Source organism: Eptatretus burgeri, chromosome 6 (assembly GCF_056783735.1).
Source record: "Eptatretus burgeri isolate ZD-2024b chromosome 6, Ebu_testis_v1, whole genome shotgun sequence".
Classification (NCBI taxonomy): domain Eukaryota; kingdom Metazoa; phylum Chordata; class Myxini; order Myxiniformes; family Myxinidae; genus Eptatretus; species Eptatretus burgeri.
Window position 1 is genome coordinate 80,212,139 of NC_140966.1, and position 13,184 is coordinate 80,225,322.

A 13,184-nucleotide genomic window follows, 5' to 3' on the forward strand; every position below is an offset into this window, starting at 1 on the left:
ACTACATTACTGGAAACATGGGGCACTACAACCGCACCGCCGTGCTCTCAGCAATGATGCAACCAGTAGCCCAGGTTGCATCTAATAAATAAATGTCATCGTGTGTGTGACACTAATCACGCCAAAACTACTGCGCCAATTGCCACCAAACTTGGCACATGGACCAAGTTCGACCTCATGCTGAACATAGGCGATTTGGTTTCATCTGTAGTCGTGGGTGTTCGGGAGGGAAGGGTGACAAAATTTTTCTAAGTGAGTGTGTCTCGTGTCCCACCACCTGTTGGTGGTGGCAGAGGGTATTGTAAGTCATCTGTGGAGATAACTTGCATTTTGCACTGTTTACATCCCCAGAGAGTGGGAAGCCCTCATGCCAACCTCCACTAATAAGGGGAAGCAGTGGAAGGGGGGGGGAGGTGGGAGTCCGGAGGGAGGGGAAGGAGTGGGGTGGGAATTCGGAGGAAGGGGAGGAGTGGGAGGGGGTAGGGGGTGAAGTGGGAGGAGGAAGGGGAAGGGATTGAGTGTGAGTCTAGAGGGAGGGAGAAGAGACTTTGCAACGCTGGGCATCCCTGCTTGTACAAAATAATCCTTACTATAAATCACGGACTGGTGTGTTTGTGTTTGTTTGTTTGTTCGTCGCACAACTCCTCCAGTTCTGGCCAGATTACATCCAAACTTTCTGGATAGTATCAGCCTGGCCCCAGTTCGTATTTCGGGGTGTTCTTGCCTTTTCCGGTGGTCTTGGGGGTGAGGGATGGGATGCAAATTATTTACGTAAATGTGTATCATGTAGTACCGCCTACAGGTGGGGGAGGTTATAAGTCTCCACCATTTACAGTGCTATATTCCTCTCCCCACGCTTTCCTGTACAGTGAGGTGTTATGAATTATGAGCAGAAGCTATATTTTTGCATCAGGCAAGTAACCCGGGTTATTTTTGTTTTACGTATACAGAGTTGTCAGTTGCCTATACACCACCTAAATAAAGGTATGCGTGAGATGAATGTGTTCCATGTGTGGAACAAGATCGCCCGTAGGGCGGGTACCCTGCTCATGATAATAATGAAACTGTATATGCAATCAACATTGGGGATGCATGAAGTATGCAATGATTTTTTTTGATTATGACCCACAGTTCATTCCTCAGGGTGTGGAGACTTCGGGTCACACAGGTCAAAAAGGAAAAATAATATTTTAACACAAAATTTGACGTTGGGTCAATCCTGATGGAACTTTTTGCCATCTTTCAACTTTGCGTTCGGTGCGAAGTCGCATGGAAGTTTGGGATGGCACGCCATTGACTTCACTCTAGTTTCTATTTACAACCTCCTTTGCTTTTCTTCCTTTCCATTTTTATCACTTCTTTTTAAATTTCTACGAGCATAACCCGCACTCTGCGTGACATGTTGGGGTGGGTGTGTTTGAGAAAGGAACTGATGCAGAGTATCAATAGTAATTTTACTTTAATGCAGTAAGTGGAATACGATTTCACTGTTTCAGAACCATTTTATTTACTTTTTTTGTACCATGCACCTCATAGGGTCTTTGAGATAATGTAAGCCGAATATCACTTTACTCGAGCGCAGAACAAAGTCGAAGATAGCGCGACACGAAACCACAAACTCGGAAATAATATATAAGATGCCCACATACCAGCACATCCTTTGTGTATGTACTATGTTAATGGTCTATAGGCCAAATACACTGTATACATATATATCTATATTGGGTGGTCTCTAGTCTACCGTTATTCTCAGGTTTTCCGTCTGTCTGTATGTATTTAATGGACAGCTTCGGAGGCCAGAGGAGTCAACCGATTTTGATGAAACTTGACTGGTAGGTTCATACCAGGATCGAGTTGTATGATTTTGAGAACCGTTGCTATGGACGCCACCGTTGTCGAGCAATGGAACTTTGAAATTTTTGAAAAAAAACGAAAAATATTTTTATTTATATTTTTTTCAGAAATCGGCTTCCGCGCTTTTATGCGCACTTTAATCAACCTCTTTGTCAAAAATTTTCAGCCCGATCCGTCAAAAACTGTATGACTAGTATGAAATTATATAGCGACCACCCATGTCGCCTACCTGTGTGTGTGTGTGTGTGTGTGTGTGTGTGTGTGTGTGTGTATATATATATATGTGTGTATATATATATATATATATATATATATATATATATATATATATATATATATATATATATGTATATATATGTATATATATATATATATGTATATATATATATATATATATATATATATATATATATATATATATATATATATATATATTGTTTTGGTTTTGGAAAACTTACCCCAGTGGAAGAGCATATATGGATGCGTAGGTGACCCGAGGATCAGTTATTTCATTAGTCTTTGTAACGGTAGTACTTTGTCCATTGTCAAAGGGCTGTTTTGGGGGCATACATTGAGGGGTAGAGGGGTGGGGGAGAGGGAGGGAGAAAGGAGGGTCAATGGAGGGAGGGAGGGGGATAGGGAGGATTGGGGTGGGGGGGTGGCGGAGGAAGACATCTTCTTCTCTATCCATCCTGTCCACCTCATTCTTCTCTACCCCATTGTTTATCCAATTCTCCCTCTATTTTGTCCTTCAACTCCACTGTTGGTGTTCACCCTTGCTACTATTCCTTTTATGCTGTTGTGTCCTGATCTGTTTCGTGTTCTCGCTCTTCCACAAGCTTTAACTCTGCATAAAAAGAAGTCGTGACGAGGTTGACATCCATTGTAAGGCTTCATGGGCCAAATTGTCTCTGCTGTGTTGAATTTCCTTGGAAGGGAAGCAATCTACTATATTTTGTTGACCATGGTGTCTGTCCATGAATTCGTCTGTCTCCCGTTTATGGCGGCCACTTCTCGCGCTGCGTTGAAAAGCTCAACATTCTCATCGGAAATGATGGGAGAACTGGCATGGGTCATGTTGATGCCACATTTTATTTAACAGCCAGGATATTTTGCCCTCTTCTTAGACAAATCCAACCTCCATCGCCCTATGTTTCACCACCATTTTGCGATGACAGGTTAATTATCGCAAAGCTTTGATTCTAAGGGAAACCAAGAGTGCAACACAATTGACTATTTTAAAGTCCATGAAATATTATTTAAATTGATAAATTAACTTAAACTTTTCCGTCACTGGTGACGGATACATTTGCTAGCTTTTCCTGTCACTTGGGCAGGTGCTCTTCGAAGTATGATATTTTCCAAGTCTAAAAAAGGCATAACTGTGTGAAAAATTGACGAAACATCCTGAAACTCGAACTTTTTCTGTAACTTATCATCATAAACCCATGTAGCAAGTTTCAATTGAATATTACAGGGTGTGGGGGGAAAAAAAAGTCGGAAAAACCACATGGACAGATGGAGAGCAACCCAATAGTCCTGGTGAAACCTGTAGGGGACTAATAATAATGCCCCTTGTACAATAAGATTGGAATTTAGAGTCGCCTGGGGACATTGATGCACGTTGGCATACGATCTTTCTGCAAAGTGCCATGCCATTTTTACTGTCCACAAGTGTATGCTAGCAGGTAGGAAGGCAGTTTATAGTCATGGTGAGAATAAATCCCAGAATAGACTCCTCAAAGGGGATTGCATTTCCTTTGAACTTATTCTGTCCTTGTACCTCATTCATTCACTGTATCTGGCTCATTCAGGAGGTTTTAGATATTTATAACAAACCACACGTTTGTTGTGTTATTTGTCAGCCATAAGAGCAATTTCGAGGTCATATTATTCAATCATTTATATGCTTTCCCATTGATAAAGAAGGCATTGTGCTTTTTAAAAATCTAATAAAATCTGAGCCATGGTTCAAAAGTAAAAAGTTCCAAAGTCCACCTCCATACTCATTGTGTAGCGATGATGTAAGCGGAGTGTCCCATTGGAGATTACCAATTACCTGGAGAGAGAATGACAAATCAAACTGCAATTCGGTCCTCAAATTGCCTGGTTCTAAGCTTTAGCTTTCACGATAAAATACAGCAAATTGAGAAATAGTCGTGGGAGCATACTAACAACCAGAACAGACTGACATCCTTAACATCCAGCACTCATAACCATCACACATTAACAACTCGAACAGAATAACAGCTGTGAGATACAAACAAGTGGAACAGCCAAACAAGTGCAACAGACTAACAATCATTTCAGATTAACAACCATAATGTACAAACAACTGTACCAACGAGATATATGCTCACTCCTCCCCGTGTATGCTCCCTTACCTCTTTCTCCTCCCAAAGCTGCCCCCCCCCCAGACTCCTCCAACATTCCTCTCTCCTCCTTACTCCTCTCATCCTCCATTCTTTACCAACACTGTAACATACTAACAACGACACTAAACTAACAAGTGTAGCACAATGATACGCAAGGAACTTTGGTGCAGGAGGAGGTCATTCGGCCCGTCATGCAGACACTACATTCCCAGCAGCTGCACCTATCCAGATTCAGCTACCTACCATCCACACAAGCCAACTTTCCCATACCTCTCCATCTCCAATGCATCTAGGTACCAATCTAAATCCAACTTTAACATTTTTTTTAACACCCCTCTGCTGCCGTTAGGTTTCCGAGGAGACCATTCCATGCATTAGTAGGCTGCAACCGGAAACAACAAATTTTGCTCAGAAAATGGATTTAGCTCCCATCTCTCAATTCCACGATTTCTATACGGTTTTGGATAGCTGACAATTTGCCTGGCCGAGTGTAAAAAGTATAACTGAATTCCTGCCAGTTATTTCATAAAGAGGGGTCAAAGGAGGTCATGTTGAGTTGAAAAGTGTCATTTTGAGCCCTGATGGCAACTTCTCGGTGCAGTATTTTCCCTATGAAATGTATTTGGGGCTCAGTATTTCTGGACAAGTATGGACATTCTTGGGTACTCCTGGCAAACTGATTTTGAAGGCTTTGAGTGGTATATACTTGATTCAGTAAAATTGTGACATTGACACTTGTCAAAAATATTGTAACACTGTAGGTTTGTATAACTTTGAAATTAAATATCTCCAACAAGATTTGAGATAAACCTTACAAAATCGGTGATCCGTTGGTATGCAGATAAAACTACTCGAGAAAAAAGTTTGACATCCGTCGTCGCAGAGGCGACAGCAGGGGGGCACCAACAAAAATAATTCGGGAGCTTATTATTGGGACCAGGTTGTTATCCAGGTGGAGCAATGTGGCATCTTTTCTGGAAAGCCTGTGTCATGTGCTCTGATGAAATATACCCATATAACAGGACTTTATCTACTCTTGGACATTGAACCAGTATTAATAGAGCATCTCATGATCATATTTTATTGGCAAACACATTACATTTTCCATCACACTCATCAAACTTTATGATGCCTAATAAAACCGATCATTATATATGCAGTAACACTGGGACACAAATTCATCATTATGTACGTTATATTATATTCTATCAATTTATAGTATCTAGTATGCAGTAACACAAATGGATGCAAAAAAATACCGCCATTTCAGATAAATCATCGAAGTCATCAGCCCCATCGTCGTCAACATTGACACCCCACCATCCCACAGGTGCTGTTCTTGGTCAGTGGTGGTATAATTTTTACAATTCTTACACCCACACAAATCGTTACATGACACACCTGATCTTTGACATGAGCACAGTCCTCCTTTACAATGAGTTTTCACACTGTTACAATTAACATTCTCTTTGAGAATACACTCTAGGGCTGGGTCCATTGTCATCCATGTGATAGACAGTTCATTATTTGATACACTGTCCATCCATGTCCATCGGGGGATGGGGGATTTATCACATCAGGAAATGACCTTTAGAAGCCAAGTCAACAATATCTTGGCAGATTGATGTCAATGTGACATTGGTGTCTTGATCTATCTCGACAAAGTTTGTCATTTTTGGATCATCTGACAGTCAAACACTCCAGACAAGGAGGTTATACAGTTTAATGGGGATGGTATCTTCAGCAGATGCAAACGTAAGATCTATGGCAGTCGCTGGCCATGGATAGTGCAGAGCAGGTGTTCTTTGCAAGGCATTATTTATGATGAGCGCTGCTTTGTGGATGTGCAAAGTTTCATCAGATAGGTGCTGTCTGCTCAATGATGACTTTTTTCAGTCTCAATGGCATGATTTTTGAGACCATTTTCCGATGGCTACCAATTAATGATACCAAGTGATATTCACTGCACAGGTGCATTTACCTGAAGTCTGTGAAGGTAGGTCGTTCTCTTTCAGTGCATTTCAAGAATAAAGTGATGAGCTTGGTCATCCAGAATATTTCATGATTCTTGATTAGTTCCTCCTTTATGACCAGACTGCCAAATGAAGTGTAGGCTGTGGCATAGTTGGCAATGAAATGATGTAAATATATTATCAGATCATGCCCATCCTTAATCTTAGACATAAACTTACTGTTGCATTCAATATGATAATTTTACCTCCCAGATGCAGGTCTTGGTTTCTGTTTATTCAACAGGAATCCACAATATTTCTTGTTGCAATGTTTATGGTATCTCACTTCAAGGGTGACAGTCTTTTTCTCTGATATACATCAGAATGCTTTCAAGTTGTTTCAGTGCTGCAGCTCCAGTAGTTTTCCTGAAAAGTCATCCAAGTTGACATAAATCATTTCCAATTACCCTTTTAATTAATTCAGGAAGTTTAATAGTTTAACACTCTTGGAAGATTTCCTGGTTAATTTAATTACCTGCTGTCAGTATCTCGGCTCACATTAAGGTATCTTTCGTTGTTTTATGAGGCACTCCCATGAGGCATTCCACCTTCTTGCAAATTGTGCACACTGCAGGCACCTCGAGACATCGACTCGGGCATGAAGGCTCCATCGTGAATGTTATTTATTCCATGGGCCTTGCTTGGGATGAAGAAGGTATGCAGAACTAGAACATTCAACTCTGTCCTTTCAAACTCAGATGAGGTTGACCACAGCTTCCTGTTCAGTCGCTTTTTCTCATGAAGTTTGATCAAAGGCTTATTCGTAAAATGCCGATAAGGCCAAATAATAATAAAAAAGTACCAGTCGATCGTCCTGGTTTTTTTTTTTTTTAAAGGAAGGAGGAGGCCCTTTTTATTTGTTACTTGCCATTCTTTTTTTTAAGTGGCTGCCACCTTTTAGTACCCAACACACCAATTTTTACCTCCCCACCTCCACCCCACCCCCCCCAAAGAAAATTACATGAGTCATGTACCAGACATGTCAGTTTTCTACCCCCAAACAAATAAGAAGTGGGTCATGTGCCCGACACATCATATACACACTCACTAGGCCTGTTAAAAATACAATCCACAGTTCTAAACAAATATATAATAAATGTATGACAAAATCGAAAGCACCACACACTTTGTGCATATTGAAATTGGTGGCTATGCCATCTTTCCATATAGATCTACAGTAAACATTTAATACACATCTTTACATGTGTGGGATCTGGACTCACCAGCACTCCCTGGTCCAACTACCCACCATCTAAATCGGACAAAATATCACAGAGAGCGTTGCCCATCAAAAACTATTCCCGTCGCTCGTCTAGAACTGTTCATGTCCGAATTTGCAAACAGTTGAAAACCATCTTCAAACATAGGGGCAATACCCATGGGCGCTCACCTGGTAGCAGCTGGATAAGATAACTAGGGAACGAATGGTAGGCATGGATGATCCACAAAAAATGTAATGGAGAAGAAAGTAAATACCTGTGGATTTCTTTTTACCCCTCAGCCTAAATTGGCTAAGGGGTATTGTCGTCATAGGCGTTGTCCGGCGGGCGTCCGGGCGTCCGTCTGTCAACTTTTGGTTTCCGACAATTTCGAGGAGAACGCCTTGTCCGATGAAATCCATTTTTGCAGGGTATATTGGGGTTGAGTAGAGGAAGTTCCTTTCGAAAATGGGCGCGCTGCGATTTTCAATGTGGCCTCCATGGCAGCCATCTTGAAATTGGTTTCCGTCGATTTCGAGGAGAACGCCTTATCCGATTAAATCCATTTTTACAGTGTGTGTTGGGGCTGGGTAGAAGAAGGTTCCTTTCGATAATCAGTGCGATGCGATATCCAATATGGCGGCTAGGGCAGCTATCTTGAATTTGGTTTCTGGAAAATAACTTGAGAACGGCTTGACAGATTGATTTTATTTTCATGGGGGTATAATGGGCGTGGTTCGAGGAAGATTCCTTTCGATATACAGGACAATCCGATATCCAATATGGCGGCTGGGGCAGCCATCTTGAATTTGGTTTCCAGACAATAACTTGAGAACGGCTTGACAGATTGATTTTATTTTTATGGGGGTGGTTAGAGGAAGGTTCCTTTCGATATACAGCACAATCTGATATCCAATATGGCGGCTATGGCTGCCATCTTAAATTTGGTTTCCGGACAATAACTTGAGAACGGCTTGACTTATTGATGTAATTTTTGTGTGATTATAATGGGGGTGTTTAGAGGAAGGTTCCTTTCGATATTCAGCGCAATCCAATATCCAATATGGCGGCGAGAGCAGCCATCTTGAATTTGGTTTCCGGACAATAACTTGAACGGCTTCATACATTGATTTTACTCTGGCGAGGTATAATGGGGTTGAGTAGAGGAAGGTTCCTTTCCAAAATGGGCATGCTGTGATTTTTCACTGTGGCTGCCATGGCAGCCATCTTGAAATTGGTTTCTGTCATTTTTGAGGAGAACGCCTTATCCGATTAAATCCATTTTTGCTGGGTGTGTTGGGGTTGAGTAGAGGAAGGTTCCTTTCGAAAATAGGCATGCTGCGATTTTCAATATGGCCACCATCTTGAAATTGGTTTACAACAAGGGGCTGAGGGGTAACACCCGCTTTGCAGTGCTATTTTTAATGCTGTGAACAAACTTTCATACATCACAGTTGATAAAGGTTGGGGTCAAGTTTCATCGAAATTGTGTGTGTACTTTCTGAGAAGAAAGCAAATACTTATTTTGTGGGAACCCCCCGTCGAACCCCTTAAACCCCAATCTTTTGAATGTCTTGAACAAACTTTAGTACATCATGGGTGATTAACCTTGCGTTAGTACCCTGGGGTGTTTGGAAACCCCAATTTTTTTAAATGTCCCGTTTTCTATAGATGTGCGCACTAATATCCATTTTCTCCGCAATAGCTTCATGATTCTGTATGTTGAGTGCACCCAAAATTTTTCTTGGTCCTGTGGGAACTCTTGTGAGAGGTAGACATCATTTTTCAGTGGGCAGAGAGACAATACCTCAGGGTACTAACAAGGTACTGAAAAAATAAGTCTGAAGTTCCTAAGGAATTCTTAGAGACAAAGAACAGATGTAATTATGACAGCATATTTGGTTTCACAGACATAATGACACTAGTTTCATACATCCCGCAGAGTAAGAAGGAGAACAATGTTCTTGTCAGCAGCATGCACTATGATGACAAAATTGACCCAAATTCTGGAGGTAAGAATAAACCAGAAATTATCAAAAAGAAGGTTCCCTGCATTCCCAATGCCCCCACAACCCCACTTGTCACAGGGGACAAAGAGATGTGCATTCTGTCCCAGGTCACGCGATCATAAAGTGAAAACAGTGTGTAACCAGTGTGATAAACATGCGTGTAAAGAACACAGCAAGTTGACTGTCATTTGCATTGAGTGCCAAAATAAATATATCAGGTGATGAAAGTGAGTGATGAGGATGTTTCTGCTGTAGCTAATGAGTTTTGATAAATTTTGTTTTCTATTATTGTCTTGATGTATTTATGTACTCATGTACTATGAAATCAAACTGAAATATCATTATATGTATAATCCTGTATACGTTCATTAAATAAATGAGTTGAACTTCATGATAGTTTTGCTTACATGCTTCATTTTAAAAATCTAAAAGTTGGGGTGCTCAAACACCCCAGGGTACTAACGGTGTAAAAAAAACCCATGGTACTAACGCAGGGTTAACGTGGTGGTCAAGTTTCATCAAAATTGTGTGTGCAGTTTCGTAGAAGAAAGCAAATGCATATTTTTGGGGCAAATCCCCCTTACATCCACTTAGACCCTGATTTCTCTTCTGTCATGAGCAAACTTTGGTACATCACCAGTGATGAAAGTTGTGGTCAAGTTTCAGCAGAATTGTATGTGTAGTTTCTGAGATGAAATCAAATACCTATTTTGGGGAGCAACCCCTGTCGACCCCACTAAGGCCCGACTTTATATTTATTATTATTATTATTATTATTATTATTATTATTATTATTATTATTATTTTGTTAATGCCGTGGAAACACTTTGGTACATACAAGGTGAGGAACGTTGTGGTAAAGTTTCATCAAAATCGTATGTGTAGTTTCAGAGAAGAAGTTGCAAGTATTTGTGGACAAACCAATGGATGAATGGATGGACTGATGGACAGATGATGTGCCATCCCATAAGTTCCCCAGAACTACGTTCCAGGTGAGCTAAAAATAAGGGCAATACCCCTGAGCGCTCACCTGGTAGAATAATGATCCTGAGGAGGAAGTCAGCGTGAGATGGAATTAGAAAAATGTACCAATGAACCAGTGTTATAGCGAATACCTATTTTGGGGGGTAACATCCCCCACCCCCCTCCCCGGTAAATCATCCTTGATCCCGTTTTTTTAAATAGTATGAACAAACTTTGGTACATCATGGTTTATGAAGGTTGTGGTCAAGTTTCAACGAAATTGTGTGTGTTGTTTCGAAGAAGAAAGCAAATACATATTTTGGAGGGCAACCCCCGAAGACCCCTCTAGACCCCAATTTTGTTTTTTTTAATGTCGTAACAAGCTGTAGTGCATTGTGGATGATAAATGTGGTCAAGTTTCATTGTAATTGTGTGTGTAGTTTCAGAGAAGAAAGCAAATACATATTTGGGGGACTGAGGGGGGGCACTCTCCCATATACCCCCTTAGACCCTGATTTTTTTTTTTATTTGGTGAACAAACTTTGGTACATCATGGGATATGAAGGTTGTGGTTAAGTTTCATTGAAATTGTGTGTGTGGTTTCTGAAAAGAAAGCAAATACCTATTTTGGGGGGCAACCTCCGTATATCCCCTTAGGGCCGGTGTTTTTAATACCATGTACAAACTTTGGTATATCCAGGGTGATGAAAGTTGTGGTAAAGTTTCATCAAAATAATATTTGTAGTCTCAGAGAAGAAGTTGCAAGTGTTTATGGACGGACTGACAGACAGACGATACACCATCCCATAAGCTCCACGGAACTACGTTCCAGGTGAGCTAAAAATGAAGCTCAAATCATGAAAATGATTCTGTCCGTTTGCGCAATTTTTCTGCATTTGTCACACAATTTGCTCGTTTTAAAAGCAGTCATATTTTGCATCATTTAAATCTAAGCATGCTCTGAATTTTACTGCAGCGGCTGTGATGGAACGTATATACGCAGACATGTACACAGATCAGTCTTGCTTGCATATCATGCACAGAAATGGAAATCAGCAGTGAAGAGAAGGTGGCAGGACAGCTCTCAGTGCTGCAGCTCGGTAGAAGCTATAAAAACTCAGAATAGACATTGGGAAAATGATCGATTCCTGAATAGTGCAAGAGTCGTACACGAACATATGGATTTTTAAGTGGTGCAAACCATTTAAATATTTGGTATGTCCTGTCTTCCATCCATCCGTCAAAAATGAAGATGAAGAACTTTTCTAACCCACCGTGTTTCATTCCTTTCTAGTTTGTTGTTGTTTTGCTTTTGTTGTGTTGGTTAGTTTTTGTTGTTGTTGTTTAGTTTTTGCGCTTTTGTGATTAGTTTACATCAGGACAGTGAGGTAAGCAAGTAACCATCAGTCCCCCATGGGACTCCTTTTTAAGTGATGCAGCCGCTTCATTGCACAGCTTCCTTCGGACATGGGTGAATTTTTTTTTCTTGAGGGGGTTTATTTGACGAAATAATTTTTTATTTGTTCTCACAGGTAGCATGAAAACCTGCTTCAGCAGGAACGTCACTATACTTGACTTCGACGAGATGCTCATGATTCTTTGCAGTTACGTATTGACAAGCACTGGACATTCCTCCCCACTTCATCAAATATTCGTGATATTTACTCCATCTCTGTGAAGTGAATGGGTCAATAAGGTTATTGTAAACATTTTTTCAGTGCAAAAAGCATTTCAAAGATGATGTTGTCCTCAACATAATGAACCTGTTACGATTGACACAATTGTTCACATCATCTGACACAAGCAAGCACTCTGATTGATCAAGCTTCAAAAAGTAGTGTGCAACCATGCTTCAACATCGAGAAATAGTCCAACCTTAAAGCTTATAAACCATCTACACTGGCAGGAATCAAAAGTTAAACTTTCACTAAATGATACATCTTATCTTGTTCTCTGAATGCTAATATTTATATTTTAGATCTTTGACCTCGGAACGAAACTGAACGATAAATGGTCTCAGGTTGCAACCACTAACCACTCTGACTGAAAGACCCACTGCCTTAAAACTGTCCGATAGACTAACAATGATAACAGACAAACAGCATCATATACAGGGTGTGCCAAGAAAAGGTAAACCACGTCAAAACTTTTTTAACCAAAGAATTGAGTAATAAAACAAAAAAATTAACTGAGAAAATGAAAACCAAATCATGGAGAACTGAAACTCGTTGTGCGTTAATGCATTTATAGTTGAGGTGTTCGATGTGAGCACCCCCACGCACACAACATGCATTCACACGAATTGTGAAGTTTTCAATGACGTTTCTGCAAGTTTTAATGGTTACTGTCTGCACATAATCCTCAACTGCTGCTTTCAGATCAGGTTGAGATCTGGGGTGTTCCTTGTAGACATTATCCTTACAAGTTCCCCAGAGGAGGAAATCCAGCGGATTGAGGTCGGGGTTGCGTGGAGACCATTCATTTTCCAAAAGCAAACTGAGAACTTCTTGTCCGAATTTTTGAAGCAGAAAGGCAATTGTTTCGTTGGCTGGATGCGGGGTATCACCATCTTATATGAACCACTGTCGCTGGAGGGCTGCAGTGCTCATCGATTGCTTCAAGTCTTTGTAAAATGTGTTTACAATCGACCGGTATTGTTCTTGATTGGTAACCGTTTTTGTCTTCATACCAATACGGCCCAAACACACTTTCAGACCATTAAGTGACCTCTCTTCAACCTCATCTGGGTGTTGACTTCCCCAGATAATGTTG

General features: G+C 40.7%; 1 long non-coding RNA gene across 2 annotated transcripts in view; it reads left to right on the top strand.

Annotated features, from left to right (window-relative positions):
- LOC147025150 (uncharacterized) overlaps positions 1–13,184 on the top strand; it is a 45,945-nt gene that overhangs the window by 11,830 nt on the left and 20,931 nt on the right. For both annotated transcript variants that reach the window (XR_015059366.1, XR_015059367.1), the window contains exon 2: positions 10,335–10,441. This is a non-coding gene — a long non-coding RNA (uncharacterized LOC147025150). The remainder of the gene's footprint in view (positions 1–10,334; positions 10,442–13,184) is intronic.